This window comes from Humulus lupulus, chromosome X, assembly GCF_963169125.1.
Source record: "Humulus lupulus chromosome X, drHumLupu1.1, whole genome shotgun sequence".
NCBI lineage: Eukaryota > Viridiplantae > Streptophyta > Magnoliopsida > Rosales > Cannabaceae > Humulus > Humulus lupulus.
Genome location: NC_084802.1, coordinates 203,984,000 through 204,001,714, shown reverse-complemented (window position 1 = coordinate 204,001,714; position 17,715 = coordinate 203,984,000). Strand labels below are relative to the sequence as shown.

Sequence of the window (17,715 nt, the reverse complement as noted above, 5' to 3'; positions counted from 1 at the left end):
CAATTCGGCTAACCTAATTTTGTATTCTTTGTTTTGGTTATGGATTACAACTTAATGAACCCAACAAAAAAAAAGTCTCTGTTATGTCTTGACTAAGAGTTGGGTGGTTTAGTCGACCAACCATTCATTCCCCTCAATATGAAATTTAGTCATATATATAAATATTATATAAATATATCTCTAAATGAAAACCTCCAAATGTTACATAATTATAATTATATACTTTTCTTGTTACACAAATATTTATATATTGTAAAAAAAACTTGGGAGAACAATTTATTTTGATGCTTGATTGAAGAAAAAGAGGAGTGGGTCCAATATTTTAATGTGTTTTTTCTTTAAAAAGGCCAATAATGCATTTATAGGTAAGAGTTGGATTAGTGAAACAAGACATTAATATTGCAAAAGATGGGGATGAGGTTGGTTATGGTTGGGGGTTAGGTCTATCCGTGCCATCCTTTCCCTTATTTTTTGGAGGTCATTTAGTATTTACTCATCTATTTCATGGTCTAACTGTATATCTTTGGTTTTGTGTTTAATTTAATTTACATCAAATTATTATTTAATTCTCCAAGTAAGACTAATAATGTTCAAGGAGAGAAAAAAAAATATTTATAAACTTACATTGGATGAAGTGATAGGTCTTTAAGAATACAATAATGTATGACTAATAGGATAAAAAATATTCATAATCCTTAATGAGTTTATAACTAAGCTGTTTGGTAAAATTTTTGGTTTTGAATTTTTTAAACACAAAAATTGAAATATTATTTTATTTTTGTTTTTTTATTTTTAAAAAATAAAAATATGTTTGGTAACCATTTTTATTTTTTGTTTTTAAAAACAAAAAATAATAAATGCGTTTGATAACTTTTATTTTTATTTTTTGTTTAACAATATGATGTGTTAATTTGAAGAAAAGAAGAAAAAAAAATTAAAAACTGTTTAAAAAAAATTTGAAAGTGAAAAAATTATATTTTCAAAATTTTAACTAAAATTTAAAAAAATAATAAATAAAAATAGAGTTACCAAACACATTTTATGTTTAATTATCAAATTTTTAATTAATTAAATAAAAAATAATTTTTTTAAATGTTACCAAAAATCACTTAAGTTAATAAGATCTTAAATTGTGTTGGAATTAGAGTAGTTAGTAGTTAACTACAATTTAGAAAAATATCTTAGCCAACCATGAACACAAAAGTTTCCTTAATTTTGTCCTATGATTCCACTTTTATTAGTGAAGTACATAATTATATTAAGCGGATATTAATTAGAAACGTTTTTTTTAATCTTTAATCAAATTTACATTCAATTTTTGGTGTGGTTTCATATTTGTTAGGGTATTAGATTTATATTTATTTATTTTTAAGGATATAATAAGTCTAACACATGTTGAAGAGAATATATTTTAAATATTAATTTTTTTTTGTTTTATTATTAATTATATTTAATTATCATTGTCATTTAACAGTAAGAACTAATAACCGCATCAATTTATAGAATATTGCTACCAGGTATATTATGGTGCTTAATAACACCATTTGACAAGATATAGTATGATTATGGTGTCTAACGTTACTTGATACGGCATAACATGTTTTACTTGATGTAGTATAGCGTGATTATGGTGCCCAATATCATTTGACGTGACATAGCGTGATCAATCATGTTATGCTATACGTCACAATCATGCTATGTCGCGTCAATTAGTATTGGGCACCATGCTACATAGGAATATTCTAACTTATAATTTAATCATAGAATGAAGCTAAGTGTAAATTTGAAGAAGTAAATACAAATGTGATTAACTAAGTGGAATCGCCCAAATAAAGCTTGCTAATACTACAATTAAATACAGAACAAAACAGCATATCAAACTTTGTGTTCCTTTGCCTTTGGGGAAGTTCAGGTAATGATTCCGAGTCAATCCTAAAAAAAAAAGACCTTTTTGGTCAACTTTAATGCCAAAACTAGTGACACCAATCACATAAGGTATTAGAGCAGGTAGGTGCATCTGCCACCAGCTAACTCATCATATGTTCTATTGAGCTTTTTTGCCTCCTGGTTTTCCAATCATGTTTTTCTCTGTATTTTTTGTTTTGTTTAATTCCATTATGTTTGAAAAGTAACATTTGAAAAAAAAAATTAAATGATCACAAGTTAGATACAAATTTTGTTTATATAAATATGAAGCGATGAGAATTAGATTGGGCGAATTTTTTAATGAGATTAAGTTATTTAATAATAAGTAGATTATTTTTATAAAATTTTGTGATAAAAATTATCTAATTTTTTTCTCCTCTTCGTTTTTTGTGGGCTTTTTTAAAAAAAAAAAAATTGATGAAAAGGGATAGAAAACTGAATTGAAGTTGTTAGGGATTATGTGGTTCGTATTGAATCAAAATTGAAGCTTTCAATTTCGTGCGGTTTGCACCAACGACTGCCTTCAGCCTCTACCTAACCTCAACACGTATATAGTGGCCCACTCCATAAATTCAAAGTTTTTTTTAGGTGGAAATGCCATTGCCATTAAAACTATACTACCATCCTATATTGAGGAATAAACTAAGCCAGGTTCACTTCATCAATTTTACCATGGTGCAAGTTTATTTGATATATATTTATGGAGGTTTAGAGAAAGAGCTATTCAAAATAATTTAAAAAACTAGTGGAAGATTTCATCTAAAATATATATAATAAAATGGATTATACATGTTATAATAGTCAAAATAAAGACTATTAATCATTAACATTTGAAGAAGTCGTTTCATACTTTTAAGTGATCAATTTGTAAAGGAAGTCTTATATATAAAATAAGTAGAAATTATATATACTGACTTCATATAGTTTTGATAGTTATTGCTTATTAATCGTTATGATTGACTGTATATATAATATACCCTTATAAAAGTAAGTGTTTCGATCAAAGTTGAGCGGTTCAACTAGAACATGCACAAGATAAAGATTATGATAAAGATAAAGGAGGAATATGCTCTTGTCGTTAATTTGAGGTGTTTAAGAGAAAATAGGTGAAAACGAAAAAGTAATGGTCATGATCAATAATGAATATTTTGTACAGTAGTGTGGCATATACACATATATATATATGTAATATTCTACACGAAACTCTAACTACAGCAAGCTAGCTGATGATAAAGACTTGCACCCTGCTGTGACATTCATCCATATAGATTACGTTATTCGATACAATTAGAACTAAATAGGAGTTTTGCTATTTAATTAGGTATAATATAGGTCATCATGTCATGCATATTGTCACCCTCTTGAGTACTTTTTTTTTTTGTTTGTTGAAATAATCACCTCTTGAGTACTTAGGTGCATGTTTATGATGTGGCCAAGAGTTGAATGTGCACATGTAACCACTAACCAAGCCATGTCGTTTTTTCACGTTGGAAGAAAAAAACTACGTATGCCGTGTACGTGTTCCCCCATTTCCTGTGTCGAGAACGAAAACATAATTAAGAGAATATAGCACTTTCAAAAACGACATGGTTCTTGTAGTAGTAGTAGTTTACTAGTTATTAAAAAAAAATGTTTTTACACATCCAAAATGATATAGACCTAACTCCGAAAGAATGTATCGCCCATTTGTTTTGTTAGACTTAGAGTTAGAGGTCAACAACAATGAATTTCAAATATATATATATATAGAGGACAATTCTCTTATAGGGCTTCACTTTAAGCCATACCAGTGAGGCTCTTAATGTTCTTGACCGGTGAACAGTTTTTGGCGCGATTTTTTTTTTATGACCGTGTATATTGTAGCTATTTAGAGCATCCTGCAAATTTTTAGAAAATTCTGAATAGTTTACAGTATCGAAAACTAAGTTCAAACGTGTTGTTGTACGCGTGACTAATTCTTTTTATGCACGTGGAAAACACGTTTGAACCTAGTTTTTGGTACTGTAAACTATTCAGAATTTTCTGAAAATTTGGAAGATGCTCTAAACAACTACAATATACACGGTTGTAAAAAAAATCGTGCCGAAAACTATTCACGTGTCGAGAACACTAAAGAGTCCCACCGGTAAGACTTAAAATGAAGCCCTTATAAGAGAATTGTCATATATATATATATATATATACAATAGGAGTTGTTGGTAAGTAAGAAATTAAAATAGACGTATGACATTTAAAAAATAATAATAAAACGACTTGTCGTGATGGCGTTTGTAGATGTCTATTGCAAAAAGGGTATTTATCATGCTTTTGGTATGACATAAAATGTTTATTACGTCACTCAAAGGAATCACATAAAAGTCTTGTCATGCTAGATGTAATCTGTGTCATGCAAGATGTAATAAATCTTGTGCGAGACTTGTTACGTTACTTTTTATATATATTTTTCAAATTTACACGGAATGTAACAAATCTCGTGTGAGATTTATTATGAAAAATGTTGGCAACATTTGTTAAATGCATTATTACATCGAGTAGTAGTCGACGTAATGCGTCAACACTTCACGTCTTTTTAAATGCATTGTTACGTCGTGCTGCTTGACATAATAACTTATACTTTGGAAAAACATAATTACGAAATTTTTATACTACACGACATATATAAGAGTGTCAAATTGGGGAAAATTTGTCGTAGTGACGATTTATTCTTTGTACAAAAATATCGTGAATATTAAGAAGAAAAAAAAACAACTAAATGAAACTAGTTTTATATTTTGTTTTTCATTGTACTCGGATGTTATGAAGAGAAAAAAACACAACTGCCAAATTTTATTTTTATATTCGGTTATTACTTCCAATTTATTTATTAAGAAAGGCGACAAAGCAATCTTATTAATATATTTTATATAGCATCAAACTTGTAATATCTTAATGTCCATCGATACTCTCATAGGTAGAATAGAAAAGTTAGGCTTCTGAGCTTGGTCCCATCTGCCTGGTAAAACTTTGATGTATAGCGTCCCTAAGCCAGAGCCTGAACCTGAGTCCGAGCTTAATTAGTTTTGAATGTGAAATCTGTTTTTTTAAAGATTATCAATTGAATTTAACAAATAATTTAATTAATGCAGAATAGTTAAGCAATTGTTTGATCAGACAAATCTTTTGATGTATCCAGATAGAATGCTGATGAATTAGAATATAAAAACATAAAGTAAATAAACTAAAGTAACATGACACAAGAAATTTTTTACGTGGTTCGAAAAATCTAGTTGATGTGGTTACGCCCAGAGATAAAATCAATTAGTAAAGTCTCAAGAATACAATAAGCAATTGTCTTATATAAGATTAGACTCCCTCTAAATTCTTGTCGCAACTTTAAAGTACCAAACTTTAATAATCTCATTTTGATAAACATGAACACGAAATCTTTTCTAATCTTGATGAGTGCTTGCTTCCTCCCGAAGTAAGACTTAAGAAAATTTTCCCCCAAAAATTGTATGTCATGTTCACAAGCTTTATGACACGTTTAAGAATAAACAGCACAAAGCAAAACAAATAAACAAACAAAGATAGTTGAATAAAGACTACTCTTTACATAAAAAGAACTCTTCAAAATATGAAATGTTAGAATAGAGAAGAGCTGAGATTAGCTATTGCTTAGGTCTGGTATTTATAGAGTTTAGTAAATCCTAAGCAAAGCCAATCTCGTTCTTGATCTCAATTAGATCAAATCAGAGAGTTTATAAAAATCCGAATGTAACAGAAGATCATTATGTATCATCAGGTTATAGATGAACCTATACTTAACTTCAAACCAAGTTCATTTCGGAATTGATCTTACTTGGGCCAAAGATATTTCAAGTTACGCACTTTAAATAAATTAAAATCAAGAAATATATAGATCAATTATATCTTAAACATACTTATTATAGACAAAATTATCATAATTAAATTGAGAAACTTGACTATAAATAATTTATTTAATATAAAAACCATACTTACCCAAAAGCAACAAAATCCACTAATTACCACTATTAAAATTTCAAAATTAACACATAATTAGAAAATTATATTCATTTAAAAAGTCAGCCAATTTTTGGACTTTAATGGTTGAAATGATTAGAATGAGCTTCTCTCTTAAAAAGTATGGCTTTATACACTATCGTGCAAAGCCAAGATTAGTCAAGTAAATTGGTTATTGGCAACTGACACTACAAAAAATAGGGCCTATACCGAGAACAAATGTCCTCGGTATAAGCCAAAATGTCCTCGATATAACCTCTACCGAGACAATGTCGTCGGTAGAAAGTTATCGGTACATCCGCGTCGGTAAAACAAAACTTCTACCGACGACATTAAAAATGTTCTCGGTATAGGTTTTACCGAGGACATTGTCCTCGGTAGAAAGTGACAAAAGTCCTCGGTACAACCATCCCCAATTTGTCATCGTACTGGTATATACCGACATCTTAGTGGTATATACCGAGGACAATGTCCTCGGTATAGAATTTTCCCCAATTTTTTTTTTATTTGTTATTCCCTTATTTATTTTGAATTAAATATAAAAAATAGAATAAAATTAAAACACTTATATTAAACATATAAATAAAAACATAAGAGTATGTTCGCTGAATCAAAATAAAGAATTGTCTTAAACATGATAATGTAATAGTCAATTGTAATAAAATTCATACATAAGTCCTACTGAGTCGGTGCTCCAACATCGGGATCATCGGGTGGTGGTGGGGCACATTGAGATCCCGGGGTGATACAATGAGTCCGGACATGCTCCTCTAACTGTCGAAGACGCTCTCTCATCTCAGACAACTCTTCATCTCTAGTTTGTGAAGGACGAAAATCAAATGGAGTTCGGCCCCTTATGTTAAGGATACGTCCATATCCTTTCTGGTGGCCCCGTCGTTTTCCGAAGACAGTTTGTACCAAAGATATGTCTTCATCTTCAGGCGCACTCGAAACTGGTGTGGAACTCTCAGTATCAGTTGCCTGTGTCTGCTGTGTGTCGTGGTATGCACGCAATTCCTCCTGTGATACAATGTATAATGTAATTAAAATTTTGAAACAATTAAAAATTTGAAAAATGTTTAAAAAAACTTAACGTACCTAAGTATTTTTGGCTGTCTCTGTCACCCACCCTGTGCCTGATTTATGGTGAGTATCCATCCAGCTATCCGGGATGGACTCAAGTTGCCCAGTCTCTAAATTGCGCTGTCACGTACATATATTTTTATAAAATTAATAATTAAACGTAAATAAGAAAAATAAACTAAAAAATAATTAATTAACTAACCTTTTTATAGCGTAGGGCTGGGATTGACTGAGAACCTCCATAGCTAAGCTCTTTCAGTTTCCTTCTATTTTCCTTGTTGACTGAGAAATTTGAGCTGTACTCTCCGATCTCTTTATATGTTCTCCCCCGCACATCCCACTCGAGAGGGAGAGGACGCCCCAACTGTTCCCTCTTTTCCCGCGTGTTCAATCCTTTATGGCGTCCACGTTTATTTGGAGGCGCTATTGTATGCAAATTCAATATTTTAAAATTAATATGGATTAATTGTTAAATTTTAAGGAGTATATCAATGTGTAAAGTATTACCTCGTTCACAATCAGCTGGGATATCTGACGGTCAAATTAATCCACGTGTGTGTCCTAATTCAGAGAGAGGCAAATGTAAGAGTCTTCAATGACTCACCCTCTCTAAACGGGTCTAAGGCTTCTTGTGATGAACACTAAAAAAATATAATATTATCACTAGGTGATAATAACACTATTATATCTTTGGTAATAATTTCTTATTACCAAAGAAAAAAACAAATAAAATTAAATATGTTTTTTTTAATGTCTTATGCTCTTTGAAGTTAATTATGTTGTTTTATGATATCTAACTATAATATATTTCAGTGTAAATATTATTAAAATTATTTAAATTTGACATATTAATTTGGTATTTATTAAATTACATATTTTACTTATGCTTTATTGAATTGTTTTATTAATTAAAACAAAATTTCTAAGATTTGTTTAAAATTTATTTATTTACTTTAGGATTTAATTATTACTTAAATTATTTAATTAATGTTTATTTTATTAAAATTTAGTTGCATAATGTTAATGTTAATTTTTTTTAATCTTAATTTTAAAATATATTATTTATATAAAAAAAACATAAATTACTCAAAAATTGAAAAAAAATTAAAAAAAATACAGAAAAATTAAAAACAACTAACAAATATTATTAAAAACATATTTTTTTAATTTTAATTTTAATAATGATTAAAACTAACAAATATTAAATTAAATTTTTTTAATCTTAATAATGGTTTTCTAATAATATATTTGTTAATTTTATTTAATCAGAACTAACAAATATTATTTTTTTACATATTAATTTAGTATTTATTAAATTACATATTTTACTTATGCTTTATTGAATAGTTTTATTAATTTAAACAAAATTTCTAAGATTTGTTTAAAATTTATTTATTTACTTTAGGATTTAATTATTACTTAAATTATTTAATTAATGTTTATTTTTATTAAAATTTAGTTGCATAATGTTAATGTTAATTTTTTTTAATCTTAATTTTAAAATATATTATTTTACTTATCAATTCACTATTTATTAAATTAGAAATTTTATTGAGTACTTCTACTAATATTCACAATATCTCTAAATTTTACAATTCTATAAAAAATTCGGCAGCATAACGACTATATTTTCATCTATCCCAAAATTTAAAATCCTGCAAATAAGACATAAAAAATATCCAGACCCAGATCATGCAGAGAGCATTACAAATACATTTTAAACGACTATATAATTTATAATTATTAGTCTAAATTTTATTAATTATTCAATTTTCTAACCAAAATATTAAAATTCTACTAAAAATTAACAACAACAAATTAATCATCAATATTCATAAAATTTGAATTTTTACTACTAACATAACCAAAAAAAATTAAAATTGACAACAACAACATACTAACATTACTACCAAAATTTTCAAATTAACACTCAAATATTTAATATATTTACTAATATGTTTAATACACATAAAATTCACCAAAACAACATAGAATTTATTTTAAAAAAAATACTAATTACTCATATTACAATTTTCTAATTCTTAATATCATTTTTACTAATACTTATTTTGAAAACCTAAAAATAAATACATTCTATCTAATATAATAATTTCAGATTTTTATTAAAATTAATATTATATTATTTATATAAAAAAACATAAATTATTCAAAAATTGAAAAAAAATTTAAAAAATACAGAAAAATTAAAAAAAAACTTACCAATGCCTTCAATATCTTGCTAGCAATCTCTTTAGTCCAACAAAAACCGAATACCCAACCTTCAAACAAAAACTACAAAATATCATTATACAATTTCATAAATATATATATATATAAAAAATGAATAAATAAACCATACCTTCAACAAATACACAGAAATCCCTTCACCTTTGGCAATTTTGAGGCTTAAAACCGAGCTTTTTGGGAGGAAAATGGCGGAGGGAGGCGGACGGCTCGGAGAAAACCGAGAGAAACCAGAGAGGAAGGAGAAGGGGCTTCGCGGCTGTGGGGTATATTTATAAACCCTCTACCGAGAACATGTTCTCGGTATAGGTTCTCGGTATAGCAACTAAACCTATTCAAAACCGCGAAAATGTCCCGCGCATATGAAATGTCTATACCGAGGACATGTTGTCGGTATAGTGTTCTCGGTATAGAACCTTTTTTTTGTAGTGTGAGTATTATAATAGCTCCAATGGATTATAAGACGTTCGTCATTCCTATCCTATATAGAAATAAGCCTTGAATTTGAACTAGTACCAACAATTGTCATCATGTTATCTAGAGTCATCTAGAGGAAATTACATGATGTACGTATGCTATTTTTTCTGTAAGTTTGATAAACTTAGGGTTTTCAATTTTGTGCATTTTCTATGACCTTTTTTATTTAATTTACATTTTTATGGATTTTCCCCAATATTCTGGTAGTATTATTTTTGTTTTACTGTAAATTACATTTTATATGAGATTTTTAATAGAGTGTGCAAAAATAAAGTTTTATTTAAAAAAAAAAGTTAATCTATGACTTTTTATAAGATTTTTCACTTTTATGAGTTTATTTTCTCATATTTTTGTATAAAAGTTGGTTTATGCCATACTTTTACTCTTAATCAAGTTTTATTAATTTGGAAGGGTATGTTTATAATTTGATTATTATATTTTAGCTTATTTATTTTTTATATTAAATTTTTCTTTAGTTGTTTTGCAATTTTTTTTGTAATATAAATCGTGTTTATTATTATTTTTATTTATTATAAACATTTTTTTAGATTGTACGTTTCTTTTTTCAAATCCTTTGTAAGGTAACCAGCTACTTGATTGATATTTAGCAGTTATGTAAAAATAAAATCTTAGATCTAAGTTAAATAACATGTACCAGGAGGGATAATCAGTTACCCTGAGAGGTGTAACATTTTGCCATAAGAGGGGTAACTAGTTACCATAAGAAGGGTGATGGGTTACTCATATTAAATATGGAAAAAAACATCAAATTTGAAGGAAAAAGAAGAAGAACACTTCATTAAAAAAAGAAGGATAAGTAACTATGATTTTAGTAAGATAGGTAACCAGTTACCTTAAAGAACCCGGAAATATAACACACATCATAACATGAAGGTAACTAGTTACCATGAAGAACCCAAAAATGTACACACACATCAGAACGTGAAGGTTACCACTTACCCCCAGATATATACAGACAAAGAACAAGAAGGTAACCAGTTACCCCCAGAAATATACACACAAAGAACGGGAAGGTAACCAGTTACCACAGACTTGAAGATAGAAAAAAAAAATAGATCCATCCCATTTCTCTTTCTCCCATCTTCTTCTCTTCCCTCATCAAGAACCCTAGCCGACACCTGCTACTCATTGCCGACTCTCCACTCTGACCACCTCCTTGCATCACCTCAAAAGTAGAAAAAATATTCAAATCTGAAAAAAAAAAAAAAAAATCAGATCTGAAAATGGCTGGCTGTTGGGCCTGGGACTCGCCTGGGTGCGACGAGGCTAGGGTGGAGCTTTCGGGTTCTTGGTTCTCGGCTTGGAGAGCTAGGTTCGGGGTCGGGTTGCAGAGGGGTGGCGTTTGATCTCGGTATCGACGACGGAGATGGAGATGAGGAGGGTGGTTCGCATCTAGGTGTGGGTTGCCGTGGGGATGGACTCAGAGTTACGCTATGGAGGAGGTGCGAATTCGCACCTGGGTTTGGATGGTGGGGCTCAAGCGGAGCTGGGGTCTCAAACGGTTGGGGCTCTCGAACGGAGGGTTGCCGGTGCTGGATGGGGTCGCTGGAGCTGGAGGGGATTGTGTAACGCCCCAACTCCAGGGACCGCTACAGTGCACATTGCAAACAGTGCTAAACTCGCTAATCGAGTCATTTGGCCATAAACGTGTAACTAAGTATGATTAGCAGTTTAGGGGTTAAAAACTTTGGTTAAGATATAACGTTTCACTAGAACGTTTACTGTATACATTGGGATCCCAAAAATATAATTTCAGAGTTTATTACAAGAAAGTGTTTACAACAGGCCGTTCTAGGCGGCAAAACAGGGTTCAGCCCTAGTTCCACTTTCAAACCTCGCCCAAGTATTGGTCGAGTAGCTGCATATGTACACATCATCACCTAAGCTCTCCAACTCAAGGATGGTCCAGCTTCCTTTTTCCTTTACCTGCACCACAAAGCACCCGTGAGTCGAAGCCCAGCAAGAAAACTCATATGCTCATAAACAGTCATATCATGATATCAAATCATATCTGGCATGCCTAGCATTCATAGCTCTATTCAGCATGCAAATGAATTCAAACAGATGCTGGGGTATCCAGGACAAGAAGTCCTGGCCTTCTGATTGGAGGACTATTAAGTCAATCCTAATCAGATGAGTGTCGTAACACTAGAGGTTCCGATAAACCATGCTGAGTGACCAACAAGCAAATCACTGGGGCCTCAGTGCCCAAGCCATGCATATGATGATCAAAATGATCATGCAGAGCTCGTGGCTCTGATCAGTTGAGTGAATATCACTTGAGGTTCTGGTAAACCATACTGAGTGACTGACAACCAGGTCACTAGGGGCCCAGTGCCCATTTCCTGCAATGGCTCTACATGACTAGCCTTTGGCTAGATAAATGCTTGTTTATATTCATCGAACTTGAGGTCGGTCCTGCATTAATGCTCTTTGAGTCATTCAATGCAGAGGGTCGATTTGGTCCAATCGACACAGCTTGCACTACACACTAGGGTTGTCATGACTAGTGAGTTAGCACAATGTGACCAGTGCCCAGTACCACTGCCGAACCTGACTAGTGAGTCACGGCTTCACAGTTGATACCAACACCTTTGCCAATTCTGACTAGTGAGTCAGCCCTGTGTGACCAGTGCCCAGTACCACTGCCGAACCTGACTAGTGAGTCACAGCTTCACAGTTGATACTAGCATCTTTGCCAAATCTGACTAATTAGTCAGTACCATGCACAGGTAAGCAATGCTATCAATGTGTATCATATGCCAATTATCCAAGAATAGGGCACTCAGCATGCTTACTAAACAGTTGCTAGCATAATTATGATCATGCACAAACTCAGAGACTCAAGCTCTGGCCAATCTCATATTCATCATTCATGGCATGCCCTAATCACATGTTTCTCGTGCATCACATGCATCACATTTAATCACCCAGCATGCCTCAATAACAACCATATGCAAATGGGCAAGATTGCCAAGCATTCATTAGGCTATCAATGTTTACATTTAAACATCCAACATGCATCAATCATAGCCATGCATGTCACGTATGGGGTGCAATTTTCTTATCTTGGGTTCGAGCGAGAATTAATAAAAGAAACGACCTTTGAGAACGATCAGCTTTTAGTCCTTTAGCGGTCACCTAGTCATAACCAAACATATAGGATACCATTAATAAAAACGACCAACATAGATTCCCAAACCAATATCTAGCCTCCGGGACATCAATCCACACTTAACCGGGTAGTAGGATCAACCTCGAGGCCTATGGCAAGCATCTCCAGGCCAAAAACCTATTTTTAGCCAAATCTGCCTTGATGGGCCGCGGCTCACCATAGCCATGCCGCGGCTCACCCTCAGACAGAAGCCTAAATTTACCCAGAAGCACACTCAGGCCGCGGCACATTACCCTGATCAGCCCAAAAACCAGCAACGCACCAGCAAACTCCCCTGCGTTTTTCCCTTGGAACCAGCCCCTCAAACCAATCCAAAACACCAACCTAACACCCAATTTAACCTCTAAACATCACCCATAACTCTCCCTCATCAAAACCCAAGTTTCCAAACTCAAGAACTTCCATTAATTCACAACTAACACATCAAAATCCTCAACTGAAAACTTAATAGAAAAACAGGGTATACCATGAAACTCATGGCTGGAACTTACCTCAAACTTGATTTCGAATCCCCTTCCATGGCTGATTCAAGTTCCTAAGCTCCCACCTTTAATATCCTAGCTTAACCCCTCAATTTGGCCTCTCAAAATTCAAAGGGAAATGAAGGGAGGAACATGTATGGGAGAGAAGAAAAAGGGATGAGGATGGCTCTGTTTCTGTTCTGTTTCCACAGCTTTCTAAACCCCAAAGCTGATATAAATCCTTAAGGTCAAAAGACCATAATGCCCCTAGGCCAATTTAAAAGCTTCTAAACACTCCCAAGGGTAAATTCGTCATTTCCAACCTATACCGTTAATTATAATTAACGCTCTCCGATTCCCACTAATCTCAACATTCTCAAATGCCAATAAATCATACCCCATTACCCTTTAATTCCCGGTAAGGTTCTAATCATCAAAATGACCCCGAGACTCTCCCCGAGCCTCGAACTAAAACCTGTTATGACTAGACCGAAAACTCGCATCTCATGATCATCTCATGTCGAATGGCTCAAACCAATCCACATATAATGTGGTAAAATTATAATTCACCAATATGCATAAAATTACACAATCACGCCCCCAACGGCCAAATTACCAAAATGCCCTTGCATTTAAAATATGAGCCCATATGCATGCATTCACCATCATATAATAATATAATTCACATAAACATGCATATAATCATTAAATACCATAATAAATCAATTATGGCCCTCCCAGCCTCCTAATCAAGGTCCTAAACCTTATTAGAAAATTTGTGGCATTACAGATTGCGTCGACCGGAGCTGGACGGGATGGTGCGGCTGGGTTTTGGATAGAGAATGGGTTTGCGTGGATGAATTTGGAGAGAGAAAGGGTTTGTGTGGCTGGGGTTTGAGAGAGAGAAGAGTGGAATGCTAATTTTACAATAGTAAGTACCCCTGTGTTGGCTGATGTATTTTGGTTTAAATTTAGCTTCCATATTTAGTTAGCTTGTAATTGTGTTTCCCATAGTTTATTTTTTCTCTTTAATAAATTTTCTCATACAAATTAGCAAAAGTATAATCCATATACTTTTGCACAGTGATGGCATAAAAGCCATATTTTTTAAAATTTCCCTAATTTTTTTTACTTATGTGATGATAACCAGTTATCAGTGTCGAATTAGTTATTTTAAAAATTAATGTGGTAGTAACCAGTTATCACTATTAAAATAGTTTTTGTTTTTGTTTTTTGTTTTTAGTGACGTGATGGTAACTTATTACCACTATGAAATTAGTTTTTTGTATTTTTAGTGATGTGGTGGTACACGGTTACTATTATCAAATTTAAAAAAAAAAAAAATTTAGTGATGTGGTGGTAACTGGTTACCCCCATACAAATAATTTTAATTTTTTTGAAGTAATGTGGTAGTAACCAGTGACCATTATCAAAATAACTCATTACACTAATAACAATTAGATCTGAAACTTGAATAAAAAAAATGGGTTACTTAACCTAAACTTGAATAAAAAAAATAGATCTGAAATGTACATGTTTCATATCGTGATGGTAACCAGGTGCCCCTATCTTACACTGATAACAATCATATCTGAAAGTTGAATAAAAAATATCTAGATCGTTCCTGGAGAAGACTATCATGATCTTGTAGGTGATGATGCCGAAGAAGATTTTCAGAGAATGACGTTAGAGAAGATGATCGTGAATGATTTTTTTAAAAGAGTTAAAGGAAATGGAAAAGGCTATTTACTTCTATAATGAAATTTGTGAATTTGTTTATGGTAATATGTTTTAGGCCAGTTCTCCGGTGCCCCCGCTAAAAAAAGGGAGTACTGGTATACCCTCCCCCCCTCTGTGTAGAGGTATTCCATCAGTTTTTGGAAAATTCTAAATAATTTACAATGTCAAATTCAGTGTTCAAACATTATGTGTACACTCATGTGTGTATATATATATATATTAAAAAACAAGCACGCATGCAACATAATGTTTGAACTTTGTTTTTGATACCGTAAATTATTCAAAATTTTCCAAAAACTGATAGGGTGCCTACTATAATTACAATATATATAATATTATAAATATTATATATATGGATGTCTATAATAATGGAGAATCACTAGGTTAACCAAAGCTAAATATCAACATTAACTCTTGATTGTATTTAGGGTAGTTACTTGATTTTCTTAGTATACAATATAATTCTTATAGTATACAATATATATATATATATAATGTTTAACTTATATATGTAAACATTTTTGTTAACAACACGTCATATTATAATTTTTTTTATTATAATATATAAGTGTGTTAAGTTTTAATTGATATTAATATTGATGACACATTTTTTTTAGCTTTAATTTATTTGTTTCTATATGGTGCATTGTAAAACATTAAAATACCAAGATGTAGTTCACTTGTTTTTCTTTTATGCTAATTAGAGATTCAATTTTATTAGTCAAGACACAATTATTTGGTACATCACACTTTTCACTTTAATTTTTATCAGTGTTTAAATTATAATTTCTCAAATGTTTATTTTTCTAATACTTTGAATATTATTCTATTGTAGTTTTGTTCATGGAAAATCTCACAAAACTCAACTTTGTGTCATTTGATATTTCTGGAAGAAATTACTTATCATGGATTCTTGATGTTGAAATCTACTTGGATGCTAAGGGTCTTGGAGACACCATTAAAGATAACAACGAAGTATCAAGTCAAAATAATGTCACGGCTATGATTTTTCTTCGTCACCATTTTCATGAGGGGTTAAAATTTGAATATCTAATGATAAGAAATCCTTTTACTCTTTGACAAAATTTGAAAGAAAGATATGACAACTAAAAAAACTGTCATACTGCCAAATGCTCAATATGAATGGTAAAGATTTTGAATCAGTATGTGAGTATAACTCTGCAATGTTTAAAATTACTTCTAAATTAAAATTGTGCGGAGAAAAGATTACTGACAATAATATGTTAGAGAAAACATATTCTACTATTAAAAAGTACTAAAAATTGATTTCATATCTTCTAGTAGCTGAACAAAATAATGAACCTTTGATGAAAAATTATGTATCTCACCTAACTGGGTCTACCCCATTCCTTGAAGTGAATGCTACAAAATATGACAATCATAGTCATGGTTGTGGTCGTGACCATAATCAAAGCCATAGTCGTGGACATGGACGTGGACGTAGACATAGTAGGGGTTAAAGTAATGTTTGGCAACGTGGTGGTTATAATAATGTCTCCTATACTTCGTTGAAAACCACAAGCAATGAACATAAGGGAAAGATAACAATCGTATGAAAATTATGTTTCAGGTGCCGTATGAAAGGATATTGGTCTCGTACTTGTCATACATCCAAATATATTGTTGATCTTTACCAAGCATCTTTGAAGGAGAAGGAGAAAAATATAGAAGCAAACTTTGCCTATCAAGATGATGACCTCCTCAATGAATCATTAGATATTACACACTTGGATGTTGTAGATTTTTTAATGATGATTCCATCATTGGCAACATGAATATTTTTACTAGCGATGAGAAAATCCATAATTAGAGTTATTTTATTTGTCATGTTTGACACATATGCTTGTTATTTTTTTTTTTAAAGATGTTTAGTTTGATATGTTAATTTTATGAACTTATGTTTAAGTATTTCTATTTAGAACTTAATATGAATTTTTTGTTGGTTAATAAAGAAATGGACATTTCTCATCCTTTACTTAGTTCCAAAAATGATGGTGAAGATATATGTTTAGCGGACAGCGCAACAACTCATACAATACTTAGAAGCGATAAATATTTTTAAAATTTATTAAGAATGAAGGCAAATATTAATATAATATCACGCATTGCAAATTTGATTGAAGGTTCTGGAAGAGCCATTATATTGATGCCTAGAGGAACAAAGATTATTATAAATGATGCTTTATTATCTGCCAATTCAAAAAGAAATTTGTTGAGTTTTAAAGATATATGTCGTAATGGATATAATATCAAGAAAATAGATGAAAATAATATTGAGCATCTATGTATTGCATCTATTGCTTCAGGAAAAAGTGTACGTTAGAAAAACTGCATGCTTTGTCCTCAGGTTTGTACGTTACACGAATAAGTGCAATAGAGACACATGTTACAGTGAACTCAAAGTTCACAGATCTAAAATGTTCTTTTATTTTTTTGGCATGATCAGTTAGGCCATCCCGGTTCAATCATGATGCCTAGAATTATAGAGAACTCACATGGTCATCCATTCAAAAACCAGAAGATTCTCTTATCAAATGAGTTCTCTTG

At 31.5% G+C, this 17,715-nt stretch overlaps 1 long non-coding RNA gene across 1 annotated transcript; it reads right to left on the bottom strand.

The window, feature by feature from the left end:
* Positions 1 to 7,358: 7,358 nt before the first annotated feature.
* LOC133803527 (uncharacterized) lies at positions 7,359 to 9,402 on the bottom strand. Its single transcript, XR_009877996.1, has 3 exons — positions 9,250 to 9,402; positions 7,537 to 7,590; positions 7,359 to 7,452 (listed from the first exon to the last, which is right to left on the bottom strand). It is a non-coding gene; the product is annotated as an uncharacterized LOC133803527 (long non-coding RNA).
* Positions 9,403 to 17,715: the final 8,313 nt, after the last annotated feature.